A 14,842-nucleotide genomic window follows, 5' to 3' on the forward strand; every position below is an offset into this window, starting at 1 on the left:
TTATTAAAAAAAAGTCAGTTAAAAAAGAAATATCGAAATTATTGTTTGGTGCAATATACACCAAAAAACGTATAAAACATAAAAAATTATCTATCTTTTCTTTCAAAAGGAAAACTGCAAGAAATTCACATATTATTAACTTCGTAGAATTCACAACCAGAATGTTGATATATTTATTTAATGTGTGGAGTGAATTTATGCACCAGTGCACATTTTCAGGATTTTAGCATATCTTAGCTGTTAATCATTTAAACAATCTAGTTTTTACATTTTTGTTTTTTAATAGAGTGCCATCAACAATGCAACTTATGTAACCGATTTCATATAGTAGGATAAGATTGACTGAACCTCAAATTTCAATCGACTTTGTTCCATTTGGCATGTGGCCTAGAACGTGCTTTGATTTTGTTCTTCACCGACTGTGTGTGTGTGTGTGTGTGTAGGATATTTTATGCTAAATTTGATAGACTTCATGATGAGTTTGGTTGTGTAAACTGTGAAAGTGAGGTAATTAATATAGAAGAAAATGAAGAAAATGAACAAGCCAACAATAACGATCAAGAGCTGCCAACAACGCATGAATGTAGATTTAGTGAGTGTTTTAAATCCTCTCATTCAATAAGTGATCAACATGGTATTATAGAGATCGTTGATTTAATTGAACGATTGCTGAAAACGTTGGCACAAAAAATAAAGGGTGTGTCAAAATTTCTCAAAGTGGTTCGCGAATCCTTTTGCATGTTTACTCACTCAGGAATAAAGTCAAACATAGTTAGTAGCTTGAGGGCAACCAAAAATCGTAGTGTGAGGGAGTTTGATAACCGGTCATTTACCTTGATTTTATATGTCTTTTTGCCCTTAATCTACTAAATAATACGCAAAATATGGTAAAATTCTCACTTGTTTATTTTGCGTTGATTGTAGAGAAAAGCGGGCAAAGATAACATAAATTGGACCAAAAATGTGAAGGACTAGATAGAAGGGCCAAAAACCAGGCCCAATTGTTTAGTCCGTTCGCAGAGGAAAGATGCAAAGAAAATCATCGCTCAACAGATATCAACAGACAAAGGGGGCTTAGCTTCTTGTTTTTGTCAGCGATTGTCATCGGACAAAGCATGAAGAAAAATCCTTTTTTTTTTTTTTTGGAGTGTAATGGGAAAATTCAATAGCTCCGAGGGACAAAGACAAACTGTACAAGGGAAGAAAAATCCTTGGTTTGCAGTCAAACACCCCCTGTTAGGTGTCTGAGCTCTTTGTCAAAGTCCATTCGCGGAGAAGTTTGGTGCACGGGTCATCCATCCACGGATAATTTGTTTAATTTCGTAATTTGCAAATATTTCTTGAATCAACTTTTTTTAAAATAAAAAAGATCTTTTATAAAAGCGAATAAATAAGCAGATTGGAAGATGATTTTTATGTGGAATGAGATTTTGAAGTCTCTGTAAGAATAAACAATTAATTTTTGTGCAAGATTTTGAAAATCTCCACAAGCATTGCAATCTAAAGTTTTCCTTCCAAAATCTCTTATCAAATACTAGAAGAAGTCTCTTCTATAAATTAAAAGATATAAACCCAATCAAAAAAAAATTCAAAAGTTAACAAATCATTCTTTTAAAAATCACCAAGCCCTCGAGCTATGTATACTTTAATTCCTCTAAATGATACATAGGCTCTAGGGTTTCATTTTATATCAAATCCAACATGTAAATAAATAATATTTTTAATTTAATTTTAATTTTCTTCTTATTGTTTTGTTAAGGGTAATTAAATTATATTAAAGCCATATTAATTTTGTTTTGTCAAATTATGGTAACCATTCTCATAAATGGGTGATTAGGGATGCCTAACACCTTTTGCATACACAATCGACTATCAAACCCTATTTTAGTTATTGTAGATCATTTTATTTTTTGAAAAGTTTCAAAAATTATCCTTTTAAAATTTTAATGATGACTCTTACATTTATTGATGTTTCTTTCCAGGAAGATCACAATTCGAGCACAACACTAATAAACTTATTGGAACATTTGATAGCCTTAGGATTGGGCTAAGATGGGCATTGGACTAATTGGGCCTAAGTGGAGGACTCAAATTCAAAATGGGCTCATTGTGCCATCCACCATGGTGCACTATGATGGACGGGGCTTTTCAGCACTTAAGTGGCCGACACTAAGGTAAGCTTTCTAATCAATTTTCTTCCTCTTTAAGTGAATTTTCTATTGGTTTGGGTGTTAGAGGATGGTGATTTCATCACTCCTTAGGTTTAAATTGAACCCACTGAGTTTGTTGAGATTATTGGGGGTTAATTAAGGTTTATATACTTATAATTAGAGATTGTATGTTATTTTTAAGTTGGGCTCTAGGGTTTAGACAAACCCTAGACTCAAATTTGAATACTGGGGTAATGTGGACTTTAAATTAGTGTTATTTAACCTTATAAAAGCTAAATGGAACTAATGGAAGGTTGTTAGGCTTTGGTTTAGCCAATAATAAAAGTTAGAGTTATAGGTAGTTTAATTAAGATTAAAAGTGCCTATGTTAGAGTTGAAAATTGATATTATTTAATCATGTAGATTATGATTAGTCAGAACCTTTTCAAGACTAAGGAGGCTTGAGAAATACTGAAATCCTAAGTTAACCCATTTCGGTAACAAAAAAATTGAGGTCACTGGATAATCTACCTTACTCACTAGCTTGTTAGATCATTTATGACATTTCATGAAATGAATAAGTAAAAGTGTGTGTGTGTTTATATGGAAGTTTATAACCTTAATCTATGACAACTATGAGTTGATCATGGTGATTATTGTGTGAAATTGTGACACATATAAGCATGATTGTGTATGTGTGAAGATGGGAGTTTACCCTTGGGAGAGTATCTTAAAACCACATGGTACTAACTGACATCACGAGTGGCCCTGATGATTAGTTATATATCTATTTGGAAGTCTTTGCATGTGACACCCTAATTATTCAAAAAGGGGAGAAATTGTGGTTTGAAAGTGGAATGGCACCTTGCTTTGGTTGCCTTCATTGTTTAATGAGCTCAGGTTAGTTTAGTCACATAAACTTGGCCCAATTGTTTATTAGCCTAAGAATTCGATTAATGGATGTTAGGGAGGTTAAGATGGAATTGTGGATCATGCATAACTTTACTAGTCATGTTTATTGTCATTATGTGCCATGATCATGTAATTTATCTTGTATCCCACTTCGCGTGCTTGTTTATTGTTTGGCCTGCTTGTAGATAATATAACTTATTTAGTTATTAGGACTCAATCTCACTCTGTGGTTACAATTTTACAAGTGACAATGTCGATAGGAGGATGGGGGAAGGTGGTTAGGGCAAAGACTAAACAAGTGATCTACTTTTGTAAATGCCCTATTGACTTTTGATTTAAATGTGTAATTGAATATATATGTAAACATTGCTAACTAGGATCATGTCACTGATTTGATTGCACTTGCATGATATATATTTGTGATTTTGTAATTTGGCTTGGGGAATATGTCTTATGTGCTGAAGCTATATTGTAAGGCCAAATTACTAATGTAAGCTAAGTGTATGTTTGGTAGTATAAAACTTGTAGAGATTTAAATATATGTTTTTATTAGCCATGTGATTTGTTGAGAAATTGCCTTTTTTTATTGATATTGAGGTTTGTGTGGCTAATTTGTGTTTGGAATGTGTTATTATCTATATGATTGCTTTATTAGGTAATTGTCAGTCTATTAGACTTGGTTTAAATCTCAGTGAAGGCTAATAGCATTTGGTTTAAAATTAGGGCACTTGGATGCGTGTTAATTTTAGAAAATAATAATTTTTCATATGGGTGTCCAACTTTTAAGTAGGATATTATTTTGAAATGAAACTAATGCTATGAGTTAAATATTTGAGTAAGATTCATATGGGTGCTTGAATCTCTCTAATTGGACATTAGATGGAGAAATGGCACACGCCAGAAGTTGGATCTATTATGGTGTCATGACAACATGATGCGTTGTGGTACATGGTCTCCGTACTACGATGCATGGCATAATAAGGGAGTAATCTCTTTGTGTCATCATGGCCCCTTTTTGAGAAAAATTATAATTTTTCCTATTTTTATTTATTTCTTTATAATTTAATTCCTATGCTTCCCATGTGTTCTAAACTTTGATTTTAATCACATGTTAAGCTCATTCGATTCTTTAAAAAGGATTTTATTAAGATCTTAATTAACTTTAATTGATTTCAAATTAATTTATTTAACTCTATTTACCATAATAGTCTGTTGTGTATGGTGTGTCTTATTAATATTAAGACGAACATTACAATAAGAAAGGGTGGATAAGCATACTTAACACCTATCAACTCTAGATCTAAATTTTAAAGAAGATTTTGGGAGAATCAAATGAGACACAAACATTATAAAGGCAATTTTGAGGCCAAAAAGGGGACAAAAGACTTATAAAAAGAAGAATTAGAAGACCTCCCATAACCATCCAATCACATATTCCAAAGTTGAGAGGCATTAATGTTAACAAGAAGAACAAGTCTTCCTATACTTGGAGGAGCATTGTTAAAGTTTAGGATAGTTTCTTGAAAGGAATTAAAAGAAAAGTTGTAGGAGGTAGAGAAACTATGTTTTGGTGGGATAAATAGACTGATTTTGATCAACCCTCTTTACTTATGCGACTAATTGTAATTCATGGGAAATCCCAAAGCCTTAGTTAGGGATTTTGTGTTAAATGAAGGTGGTGGGATATAAATTACCTTTCTTTCACTGTTATCAATTTCCTGTGCACTATCCCTACTCCAAGGGGTAATGTTTATGTTTTAGCTAGGTTGGATCTCTAGCCGGAGCTTTCTTCGTTAGATTTGCTTATGAATTCATCGTGAAATTAGAGAACAACACAGTCTGAATCTTAGGTAGGCTAAGTTTTGGATATGGTAAATTTCAGATGAAGTTAAAATGTTTCTGTGGCAAGTGTCTCATGAAAGATTGTTGATTAATTCCCTCATAACAAAAAATGGTCTTTTTGAAAATAATATGTGTCTTTTTGAATATAATGGTGAGGAGACTATCTTGCATATTTTTAGAGAGTGTCCCCATGCTCATGAGGTGTAGAGAGTTTTTATCAAACTTAACATACTTTAAAGTTTCTTTTGTGGCAATTTGCAAGATTGGCTCAAGTGGAACTCATATCACAAACTAGTTGGAAATAAATTTAAGTATTGGCCATGGACCAAAATTTTTTACCTTGTTTATTGGAATCTGTGGGCAATGAGATGTAGAAAATTTTTTGATGACAACACACCATCAACAAATGAAGTCACTCACTCTTGCTTAGCTCAACTAGTAGTGGAGACTATCAATAAAGTACTAAGAAAAAAAAATCATTAATTTTTTGTTGTGAGTCTAACTTGTTTTGGAGTCCACCATGAAGAGGTTTTATTCAAATTGATGTTGATGCCTCGATTCAACAAAATCAACATGCTACCTGTGGGGGAGTAACAAGAATTCACAGGGGCAATAGATTATGGGCTTTCAGAAGGAATTTGGGCTGAGGACAATCCTACAATTGAGCTTCATGCCATTAAGATAGGACTAGAAGTTTGTTAGCTCTTAGGAAACTCCAAGGTACAATTATTCTCAGATTCTCTTGTAATTAATACCTTAATAAGAGAGGGAGGTCCTGGAAGTAGATACAAGAATACATTGGAGGACATTAGAAATTTGTAGTACATAGATTGGGAAGTCAATATGCATCATACATATAGAGAAAGCTACAATATTGCAGACTTTCTTGCTAAGAATGCTATTGGGGTGGGTGAAAATCTATTACTAATACACAAAATTCCTTAAGGATGTGAGGACCTCTTGCGAAAGGATTGGGAAAATAGGTGCTACCTGGCCTAGTATGGCTCTTTTGGTTTTTTTAAGTTTGCCAAGAGTGTAACTCTTTTGTGACCTTTTTCAAGCTTTTAAGCTTGCCTTATGTATCCGGGAAAAAAAAAAAGGTTAAGAGGCATTAAAGAGTTTGAAAAGGCGACCATTTTGATCTAGGAGTTAATCTTTCTCCCATTCATCTATTCATCTTCATGCTCTTTCGGACTTATGTTGAATATATCTTTTGCTTTCTAAATCCCTTGTCAAAGTAGGGGGTAACTTGATTGGGATGAACTTGTTCTATTATATTTTCCTGTTGAAGTGATGAGTTTATGATTTATGAATTTATTTGTTCCTATTATATATGTTTCTCTTGGTTAAATCCTTATTATATACTGGGCCACTATATAATATGTTTGTGATGTCGTTTGATGAACTAGGAGGTAATGAATGTACCTAAACTTATAAAAATAGACATGAATAACTGGATTAGAGATAACTTAGAAATCACTAGCAATTATATTCATATCTTAAAGGTCTATTTAGAAATTTATCGGGGTTAGTGAGAGCTAATTCAACTTTAAGTAGATACAACCTAATATAACCAGAAGTAATTAGGATATTTTTATAACAATTATCACTATAATTGAGCTGGAATAGGAATCTAAATAGAGAAGGGCATCTCATAACAATTATTACTATAATTAGGATATTTTCCACCGTTTTTATCCACAGCAACGCAGATCTAAAGCATTCAAACATGAAGTAAGGTTTGTGGATAGATTTTTGCCTTTTCCATTCCATATTCATTAGTATGGAAGCTTCGACGAAGATATGGATCTGAATTGCTGAAAAAATCACTAGGCAATTACACGTTTCTATCGTGATTGCTGTGTGCCTCCAAGAAGCTCACATGTATGCATTTAAAAAGCATCTTTATGAGGACATGATGATCTTCATGAAAACGTAATAGTGCCACAACGCAAATTAGAGTATTGCATGTGCAGCTGCCCTTTCATGGACATTCAATAAAATTTACAAGGATGACATGCACAAATAAAAAATACCGCATGCAATTTTATGAGATGTATCATATCTTTAAATATTAATTGTTGAAAAATGTGTAAGTTTGGCACAAATAAAACTTGGCAATATAAGCATGCATGGTTATAAAGTTTCTTAATATGAAGTGTTGTACTACTTTAATTTGATTGATCAGTGTGAATTAAGGAATTGCATGTTTTATTTTAGATGACTTTATTTTATTTCAAATTGACTGTAAATTTTATATTGAGCAAGAGGTGGGACCTTTGTATGTGTTGCATAGACAGATGAGGTGCATTATTCATAATTTATGAATAAAAAATTTTTAAATGTGGTTGCTTGTTAGTGTACCAGGTTGAAGTTTTACTGCATCTTTAATTAATCTGAATTTTGTAAATAACTTCAATCACTCCTCATGTAACGTCATGTTAAAGCTGGCAAACGAGTTGGCAGCCACTGCCCACTGGCAAAATGATACACTCGGACCAGTGTCCAAGAAAAAATTTTGAAATTCAACGCTCACGCTTTATCTTATGGGCTTTAGAAGCCCAATTTCTTTTCCCTGTTGGATAAAACAGCCCGCCAAATCGGGCCCATTTTTAGAAGTCTTAATTTTCTAAAATCTTATTTATTATGTGATTTTCTGAAATAACTTCCAGTGAAAACATCATTTTCCGGGTTGAAGTAATTGATTTATTTCAATTTAAACATACTTCCCTAGAGAAAATTTTCACATCCGTAAAAACTGTGGAAAGATATTAAAATAAAATAAAATGAAATGAAGTATCATGTGAAATTCATGTAACCCCAACAAAAATACCAATCATTGTGGTATTGGGTCTAAAACAACCCATTATATGACATACTCTCAATTCTAAAAATAGCGTAATAACTAGTAAGAACTCAGCTTCCGTTGACAAGGAAAAAAAGAACTCCGGATCGAATCCTTGTATTTCTTAAAACTAAGTTTACAGTAATATGAATTTTGAGTAACATATGAATTAATAATAATTTTTATATAAACTTGTGCACAAATATATCAATGTAAAGAATTGATTTGAATTTGTGATGTAAAACAAGAAGGGGAAGGGAAAGATAAAGAAGAGTAAGAGGATTGGGCCAAAAAAAAAAAAAAAATAAGAGGAGGAAGAGAGAGACAAGAAGCGAGAAGGTCAAAACTTTAAAAACTCTTATTCAATAATTCTCAAAGTTAAATTAAATAAAAAATCTAATTTTATTTATAGAAATTCAAAAATAATAAAATAATAATAATTTAAATTCAAATCTGTATCCTAAATTTAATTCAAATGTTAAATATGTTGATATCTAAGATAATGATAAAATAAAATAATAAATTTTAATTCTAATAAATAAATATCCTTATTTAAATATTCTTATTAGGTAATTCTAATATCTTAAATAAATTTTAATTAATCATTATCCTGTATTCATCAATTTGCTTTATACAATAACTTCATACTTAGCCTACAATATCAATTATTAGTCCTTGAAGCAAAAGCGAGAGTACGAAGGACATGGGACTAATTTGAGGCTGAACATCACTCCAGAGTCAGAGGGAAGAGTTGTGGATTAATTACATGTGTTGCTCAAAGTTTGAGGCAAAGGGTATGGTTGATATATTTTATTAATAATATGTAAGACAACCATTGATTTATATGCACCTCTTCATTTTAAAGTATGAGTCATTATTTTTACATAATGCACACTTACTAAAAGAAACACTATTGGTAATTGAGATTTAGAATTTGTCTAGTTTTGTTCTGATTTTTTTTGTTTTCTAAAAATATTTTGTAAATAAATTTCAGAAATTATTTAAAAAATTAATTTCTTGAAGCATGACACTTATGTAGCATGATTCCACGCAAAACCACCCCGAATCTTATATACTATCAAGAAAATTAAGGATCTTGAAATATGTAAGTTTGAACTATCACCTTCAACCATGTATTTAGATAAACAAACACTTATGTGAATTGACTGATAATTTTAATATTAAAATTTTTGATGATTCAATTGAGGAATGCATATTCCTCCTTGAGGTAAATTGTGACCCGATTGTAACTACTTTTACCCAAATTTCTCATGGCCAATTTTACTTTTTTGAAAAAAAAAATAATGCTGAAAGATAGCCACACTTTCCGTGCATCCACAACTTTATTATTTCCCCCACCACCAAGCTTCTCACTATCTTTAATTTTATAAGGAAAAAAAATATATATATATATATGCAATGACCCAAACTTCTAAATCCACTTCCATGTTTATAGTCATATCATCAGATTATAAATTATGTGATAATCCAAGCTTTAAAACCTGAGCTTTAATGATAGAATTAATTCATACTTATAATCATCGAATATGGAATGTTTTTTTACCAAATAAAGTATGAATGATGTGGTAAAAATTTCTCTCGAATAACATATTGCCAAACATTGAATGCGTTTGGAATGCTGGTAAGAGAAAACACTATTGGAGTCCCCACAATACCAGAGCCCTCTCGTCAATATCTGACGAGCCCTCGTGATAATTAAGAACCATTTTTAGTGGTCATTGTCGCCTTGTGAAATCTGGTCCACGTGGATTTAAAAATCTTTTAACTTACTCCATCCTGGATAACATATAAATAGATTTTAAAAAAACTTTATATCAATAAAATTATCATTCTTATAAAAATATATATTATTTTATTTATTTATTTTTAATTTTAGTTATTAACGCACTTTATGATGAATAAACAATAACATTAAAATAGAATCTATGTTAATAAATATAATAGATAAAATGAGGAGAAAAAAAATTTACATGTATTAAATTATTTATATTTTAAATTAAAATTAGTTGAGAAAAAATACTTAATGTTTTGTACCGAAAAGAGTGAACGAGCAATTTTTTTCAAAAAAAAATATTTTAATTTGTGTCAGCTAAAAAATTATTTTTATTTTTAATATTAATTTATTAAAATAAAAAATTATAAAAATTTTTAATAAATATGCTCACACCTACTTGAATAATTCAGATTTAATTTGAACTGTATAAATTTAATATTAATTGTTTTAAATAGACTGTTCGTGTTTATTGCAGACTATCTATATTTAGTATTTGAAACTTTTATAATTTTTTTAATTTATTTTAATAAATTAAATATAAAAAATAAAAATAAGTTTCTAACTGCCATGTTTGGGCTGTAAAAAAAATAAAAATGCAATGAAATAATTTCCAAATTCTGATCTCCATGCTAATAGAGTTTGCATTTGTCCCTCGTGAGCTCAACAGAGGTATATGCTAAAAGAGCTGTGTCTGTGACTCTGTGTCTCTTCCTTTGGGTTATCATCATGTGACTGCTGCATGCCTCCATCCCTCGCTAGTCACCGCCGTCTTGGATGCTCCTGTTTTAATCTACTCTTTGTTTGCCCTTTTGTTTTATATTTCTTATGTATAAAAAACGTTTTATATATATTTAAATTAAATATAAATGGTCCAAATCTCAATAGACGCTCGTCCTTTTGATAAGCATTGAAATTGGCCTTATGATAATTAATAGATTATAGATGACAAACTTTGCCCCCCACTCATGGCACATGTTTAATGTTGTTATAATGAATACAGTAACATCCTCTTTATTTTGTTTTAATCATAGATGTATCATTTCTACTTTTAAAACATATATATATATATATATATGAATCTTTATAAAATTAATAGTTGTAATACACAAATTTGCTGTACGAATCTCTTATAAAATTAATGGTCATAATACACAAATTTCTATTCTACTTTTAAATTTTATTTTCATTCACTAATTGTTAATTGATCGCTAAATCATATGTTTAACTAAAATATCTTTTTTAAACATATACATTATGTAAAAATCATTCAAAGCATGAAAAAAATATTAATGCATATATATTTTTACTATCTATTTTTATTCATAATAATTATAATTTGTTTAGTTATGTAAAATCAGTTATTTAGTATTTTAATTAAAAATCAAATATATGAATTGGCTAAAATAATATTTCAAATACGTGTGCAAAAAAATTAAATGATTTACATTTTTATGTTTAGTGATTTATGAAAAATATCACCAATTTTTTAAATGTTGATTTATATATAAAATAGAAGAAAATATTATATTTTTACATATTAATTAGACTTCTTAGTCTGTGTGCACTAATACTGAAGGGTAGAAATTTTGAAAAGAATGAATGGAGTAATTAGTTATTAAACTAAAACATTAACAGAATGTAATGATATTTGGATGATTTTTTAGAATCAATTTTGACTATTTAAATTACAATGAAGGACATTTTTTTTTATAATATAAATATCCATAAGTAAAAGGGAGGGTAAAACTGTAAAATGAATATTTTGACAACCTCCACTAATTAATTAAATTAGTTCTCAAATGAAGTTTATTGTCACTTCTTTCAAACAAAGCTTTATAAATGAAATGGAATTTAAAAATATTATGGGTGTCTGGGTTTTATATATATATATATATATATAACTTTGGTTTTGACTTCATAATTAATCAGAATTAACTCCATCGACGAAAACAGCTTCATGATAGCTAATGAACAACACTATCAAGGCTTTAGGGATTAGTTGTGTACTTACGTTGTGCGAGGAAAGATACTTTGTAGTTATACTATTGAGGGCTTTCAAGTCTTTGATGGTCAATACAAATTACCTGAGCCTTTGGTCGCTGATCTTTAGCATGTGACTACTTTTTCTACAATAATTGCTGGGTGTGAACAAACCCACATTAAATATTTGTCCTTTCAAAGACTCAAATTAAAGGAACTCACGTGGTCTTTGAGGTGATGACTTGTATTATTATTACATCAAGGAGTGACACCATCATAAGGTAAAAGATTAAATTAATTCTTAAGCTATAAATCTAAAAATATTTAAAATCATAAACTCATTTTTTATATAATATTTTTTTTAATTTTTAAAATATTGTGATCTGACCTTATCATTATAAAAAAATAAATTGAACTGTTAATTGATTAAAAAAAACTCAAACTAAAAAAATTAGGATAGAATAAGAGCATAGCACAATACGAAACTTACCTAATACGCGCTAAGTCGAAACTAACCCCCATGCTCCAAAACTTCATGCCCTAACAGAGGAGTTTTCTTCTTCCTTGTCCTTCACGCTATTTTCCCCTTTTCCTTATGAAGTCGCAAGCTAATCCACGTCTTTAAAATCAATTCTCTATATCAAGCACCATGGCGTGTGGGACAATAAGAAGAATCTCTCTGTAGCTCACATGCTTCACTCCGGATTGCCATCCTTTCACTCGACCTTGATAATTCAATTGTGCAACATCCCAAAATGTTAATTTAACATTCAAAATCATAATTATACAATTAATTCACTAATTTATTAATTTATCATTAATTAATCATTAGTTGTTGAATTAAAAATTCAGGATGTTGCATGTTTAACTTGTCGCTTTTGTTTAGTTTAGCAATAATATTTTTTGTTATCATTCTTAGCTCTAATACCATTGTAAGATTTGGAGGAGGAAGACAAACCTGTAATCTTGTGCCAGATGGAATCTCAAATGTGGGAACTAAGTCATGGGTATGGATTTAATTCAGGCTCACAACAAATACACTCAAAGAAAGGAAGAGAGGGAAAACACCAAGAGAAGGAGGGAAGTCTATGGTTTTTGGTTGTGCTCAAAATGAACCGAATGCCCACTCTATTTATATACAAATTGGACATGCATGAGGGAGGAAATTAGGGAGAGACAACTCCACAATTTAGATTTTGTGTTTTTAGCCTCGCTTTGGTAGGACAAAATGACAATGGGAATATTATACTTATAGCCTCAGTTTATATTATGCACAAAGGCTTAAACTTCCTCAATATTTTGATGTAAGCCCTAACTCTAATTTAGTCTTATATTGAGCCTAATCCATCAAGGATAGACAACCCAACATATTTATTATTATATTGGAATCTAGCTACCTTTTATATCTCTATACATGAACAATTCTATAGATTTTGACTTGCAAACTAATGCAACTTAATTATGTTAATTAAATTTAGCTAGCTTTCACTTTATCTTTGAATGGGCTAGGCATGCAAGAGATGAGCCTCTACAAATACCCCTCATTTCTTAATCAATGTGTGTTTCAACCAAGAAAACCACCATTACAATCACTGCCACCAAGTCTTGACGATTACCCACAGTATAAGAATCTATCATTATTAATTGGTCAACTAGGTAGTTTAAAGGAAAGAAAGAGGAAAACCATAAAAGCACTATTAATGATAACAAAATCTCATAAAGCACTTGAAGGAGATGGAAAATGATGGCAAGGTAGGGGTAAAGCCTATAGCCAATGGGTTCACTTAGTATGAGATTATATGTAGACACACAGAGAATTGCATGTAAGGCAGAAAGGACTAAAAAAGGAGCGACCAACATCATTTGTTATGTTATTGTTGTTGATTCCAGGACTCACATGAGGCCTATAACATCTTGAAAACTAACACTCTATTTAATTACACTAATTAAGGGTAATTGAGTAATTTAATATGGTAATTGGCATGTGGATGATTAGAGAGCATTAATGGGTATGTTTGGTTATGATTACAACCTAAGAATTGAGTTCGGAGCAAAATAGGAGCCTTAAGAGAGAAAGAGATATGAAGAGTTCATTATGCACCACGCATTGTAGCACATGTAGTAGCCATTAATTAATACATATAGTATCTTTGGTCTTCCTTTACTGCGGCGCATGGTTCACAAACATGTGAAAGAAACTCTCTTTAGCATATGCTGCGGCATGTATGGCGTGTGACACGGTGCATATGTCCCAAGAATGTGAATCCAAGTTCTCTATGCCACATATTGCAGTCCATGTGACGTGTACTGAGGTGCGTGGCAAAAAATCTGCATAGTAAACATGAGTTAGAGCTCGAAAATAGAAAAGAAACAAAGGAGAAGATGAAGAATATGTGAGGAGATCAACTAGGGCTTGCAATCTCGAAAGATTAAGGACGTTTTAAAGCTATCTAACACTTTGGGTAAGTCTTCTAAGCTTTCTCCTTCTTACCCCTATCATCTGCTTGGATTTTTGAGTAAGGATTTGTTTGGAAAAGATAATTTTCAATCTATAAAGGCTATGGGTTCAAACCCATTGACTTAAATAGAATTAATGAGAGTTGTCTACTTGCTCCATCCTTATATATAAGATATTTTTAATCAAATCATGTAAACTAATAAAAGTTAGTTATCTAATTAAAAGTACAGCAACATTTTAATTTTGCCCCTAATTATTGTAAATAAAAAATGAATCTTTTTTTTGAAAGTAAATTAGTTAGAGTACTTATCTTTTTCTCTTTTCAATTTAATAACAGTTTGATGGTCCATTCATTAAAAATTATGCTAAAAACCCTTTATATTTAGTGAGAAGACTTTTTATATATAAAGATGGATGAAGTAAGTTATATAAACTTAGCATTTATGGTTTTAAGTGTTTTAGTAGTTGGAGGGTTATTAATGGCCAAAAATTTGCCATAAATGAGGTGGTTGGAAGTTAAGCCTATTTTACTAACATATTTCATTTCTTAGTATTTATACACTAAAAGCTCTCTTCATTTAGACAATGTGGGACTTTTTCTAACACACACACACACACACAATTACTACAACAACTCTTAGGTTAGCCACTAGTTTGAGGCCTTGACGGCCAGGAAAGGGCAATGTTGCACATGTTTTCAAAGCTTATGTACTTAATTACATTTCTTAACAAATTTGCTTAAGGTGTCCAAAACTTCTCTAGAAATACTTCTAAAGAATAAAATGTGTTTTCACATTTAACCTATTTATAAATACAAAGAAAGGGATGGGCTTCTGTAAATACATCAAGTTTAAAAATAG

This window comes from Prosopis cineraria, unplaced genomic scaffold (genome assembly GCF_029017545.1).
Source record: "Prosopis cineraria cultivar Desert tree isolate PC_DT_omini unplaced genomic scaffold, ASM2901754v1 PC4, whole genome shotgun sequence".
NCBI lineage: Eukaryota > Viridiplantae > Streptophyta > Magnoliopsida > Fabales > Fabaceae > Prosopis > Prosopis cineraria.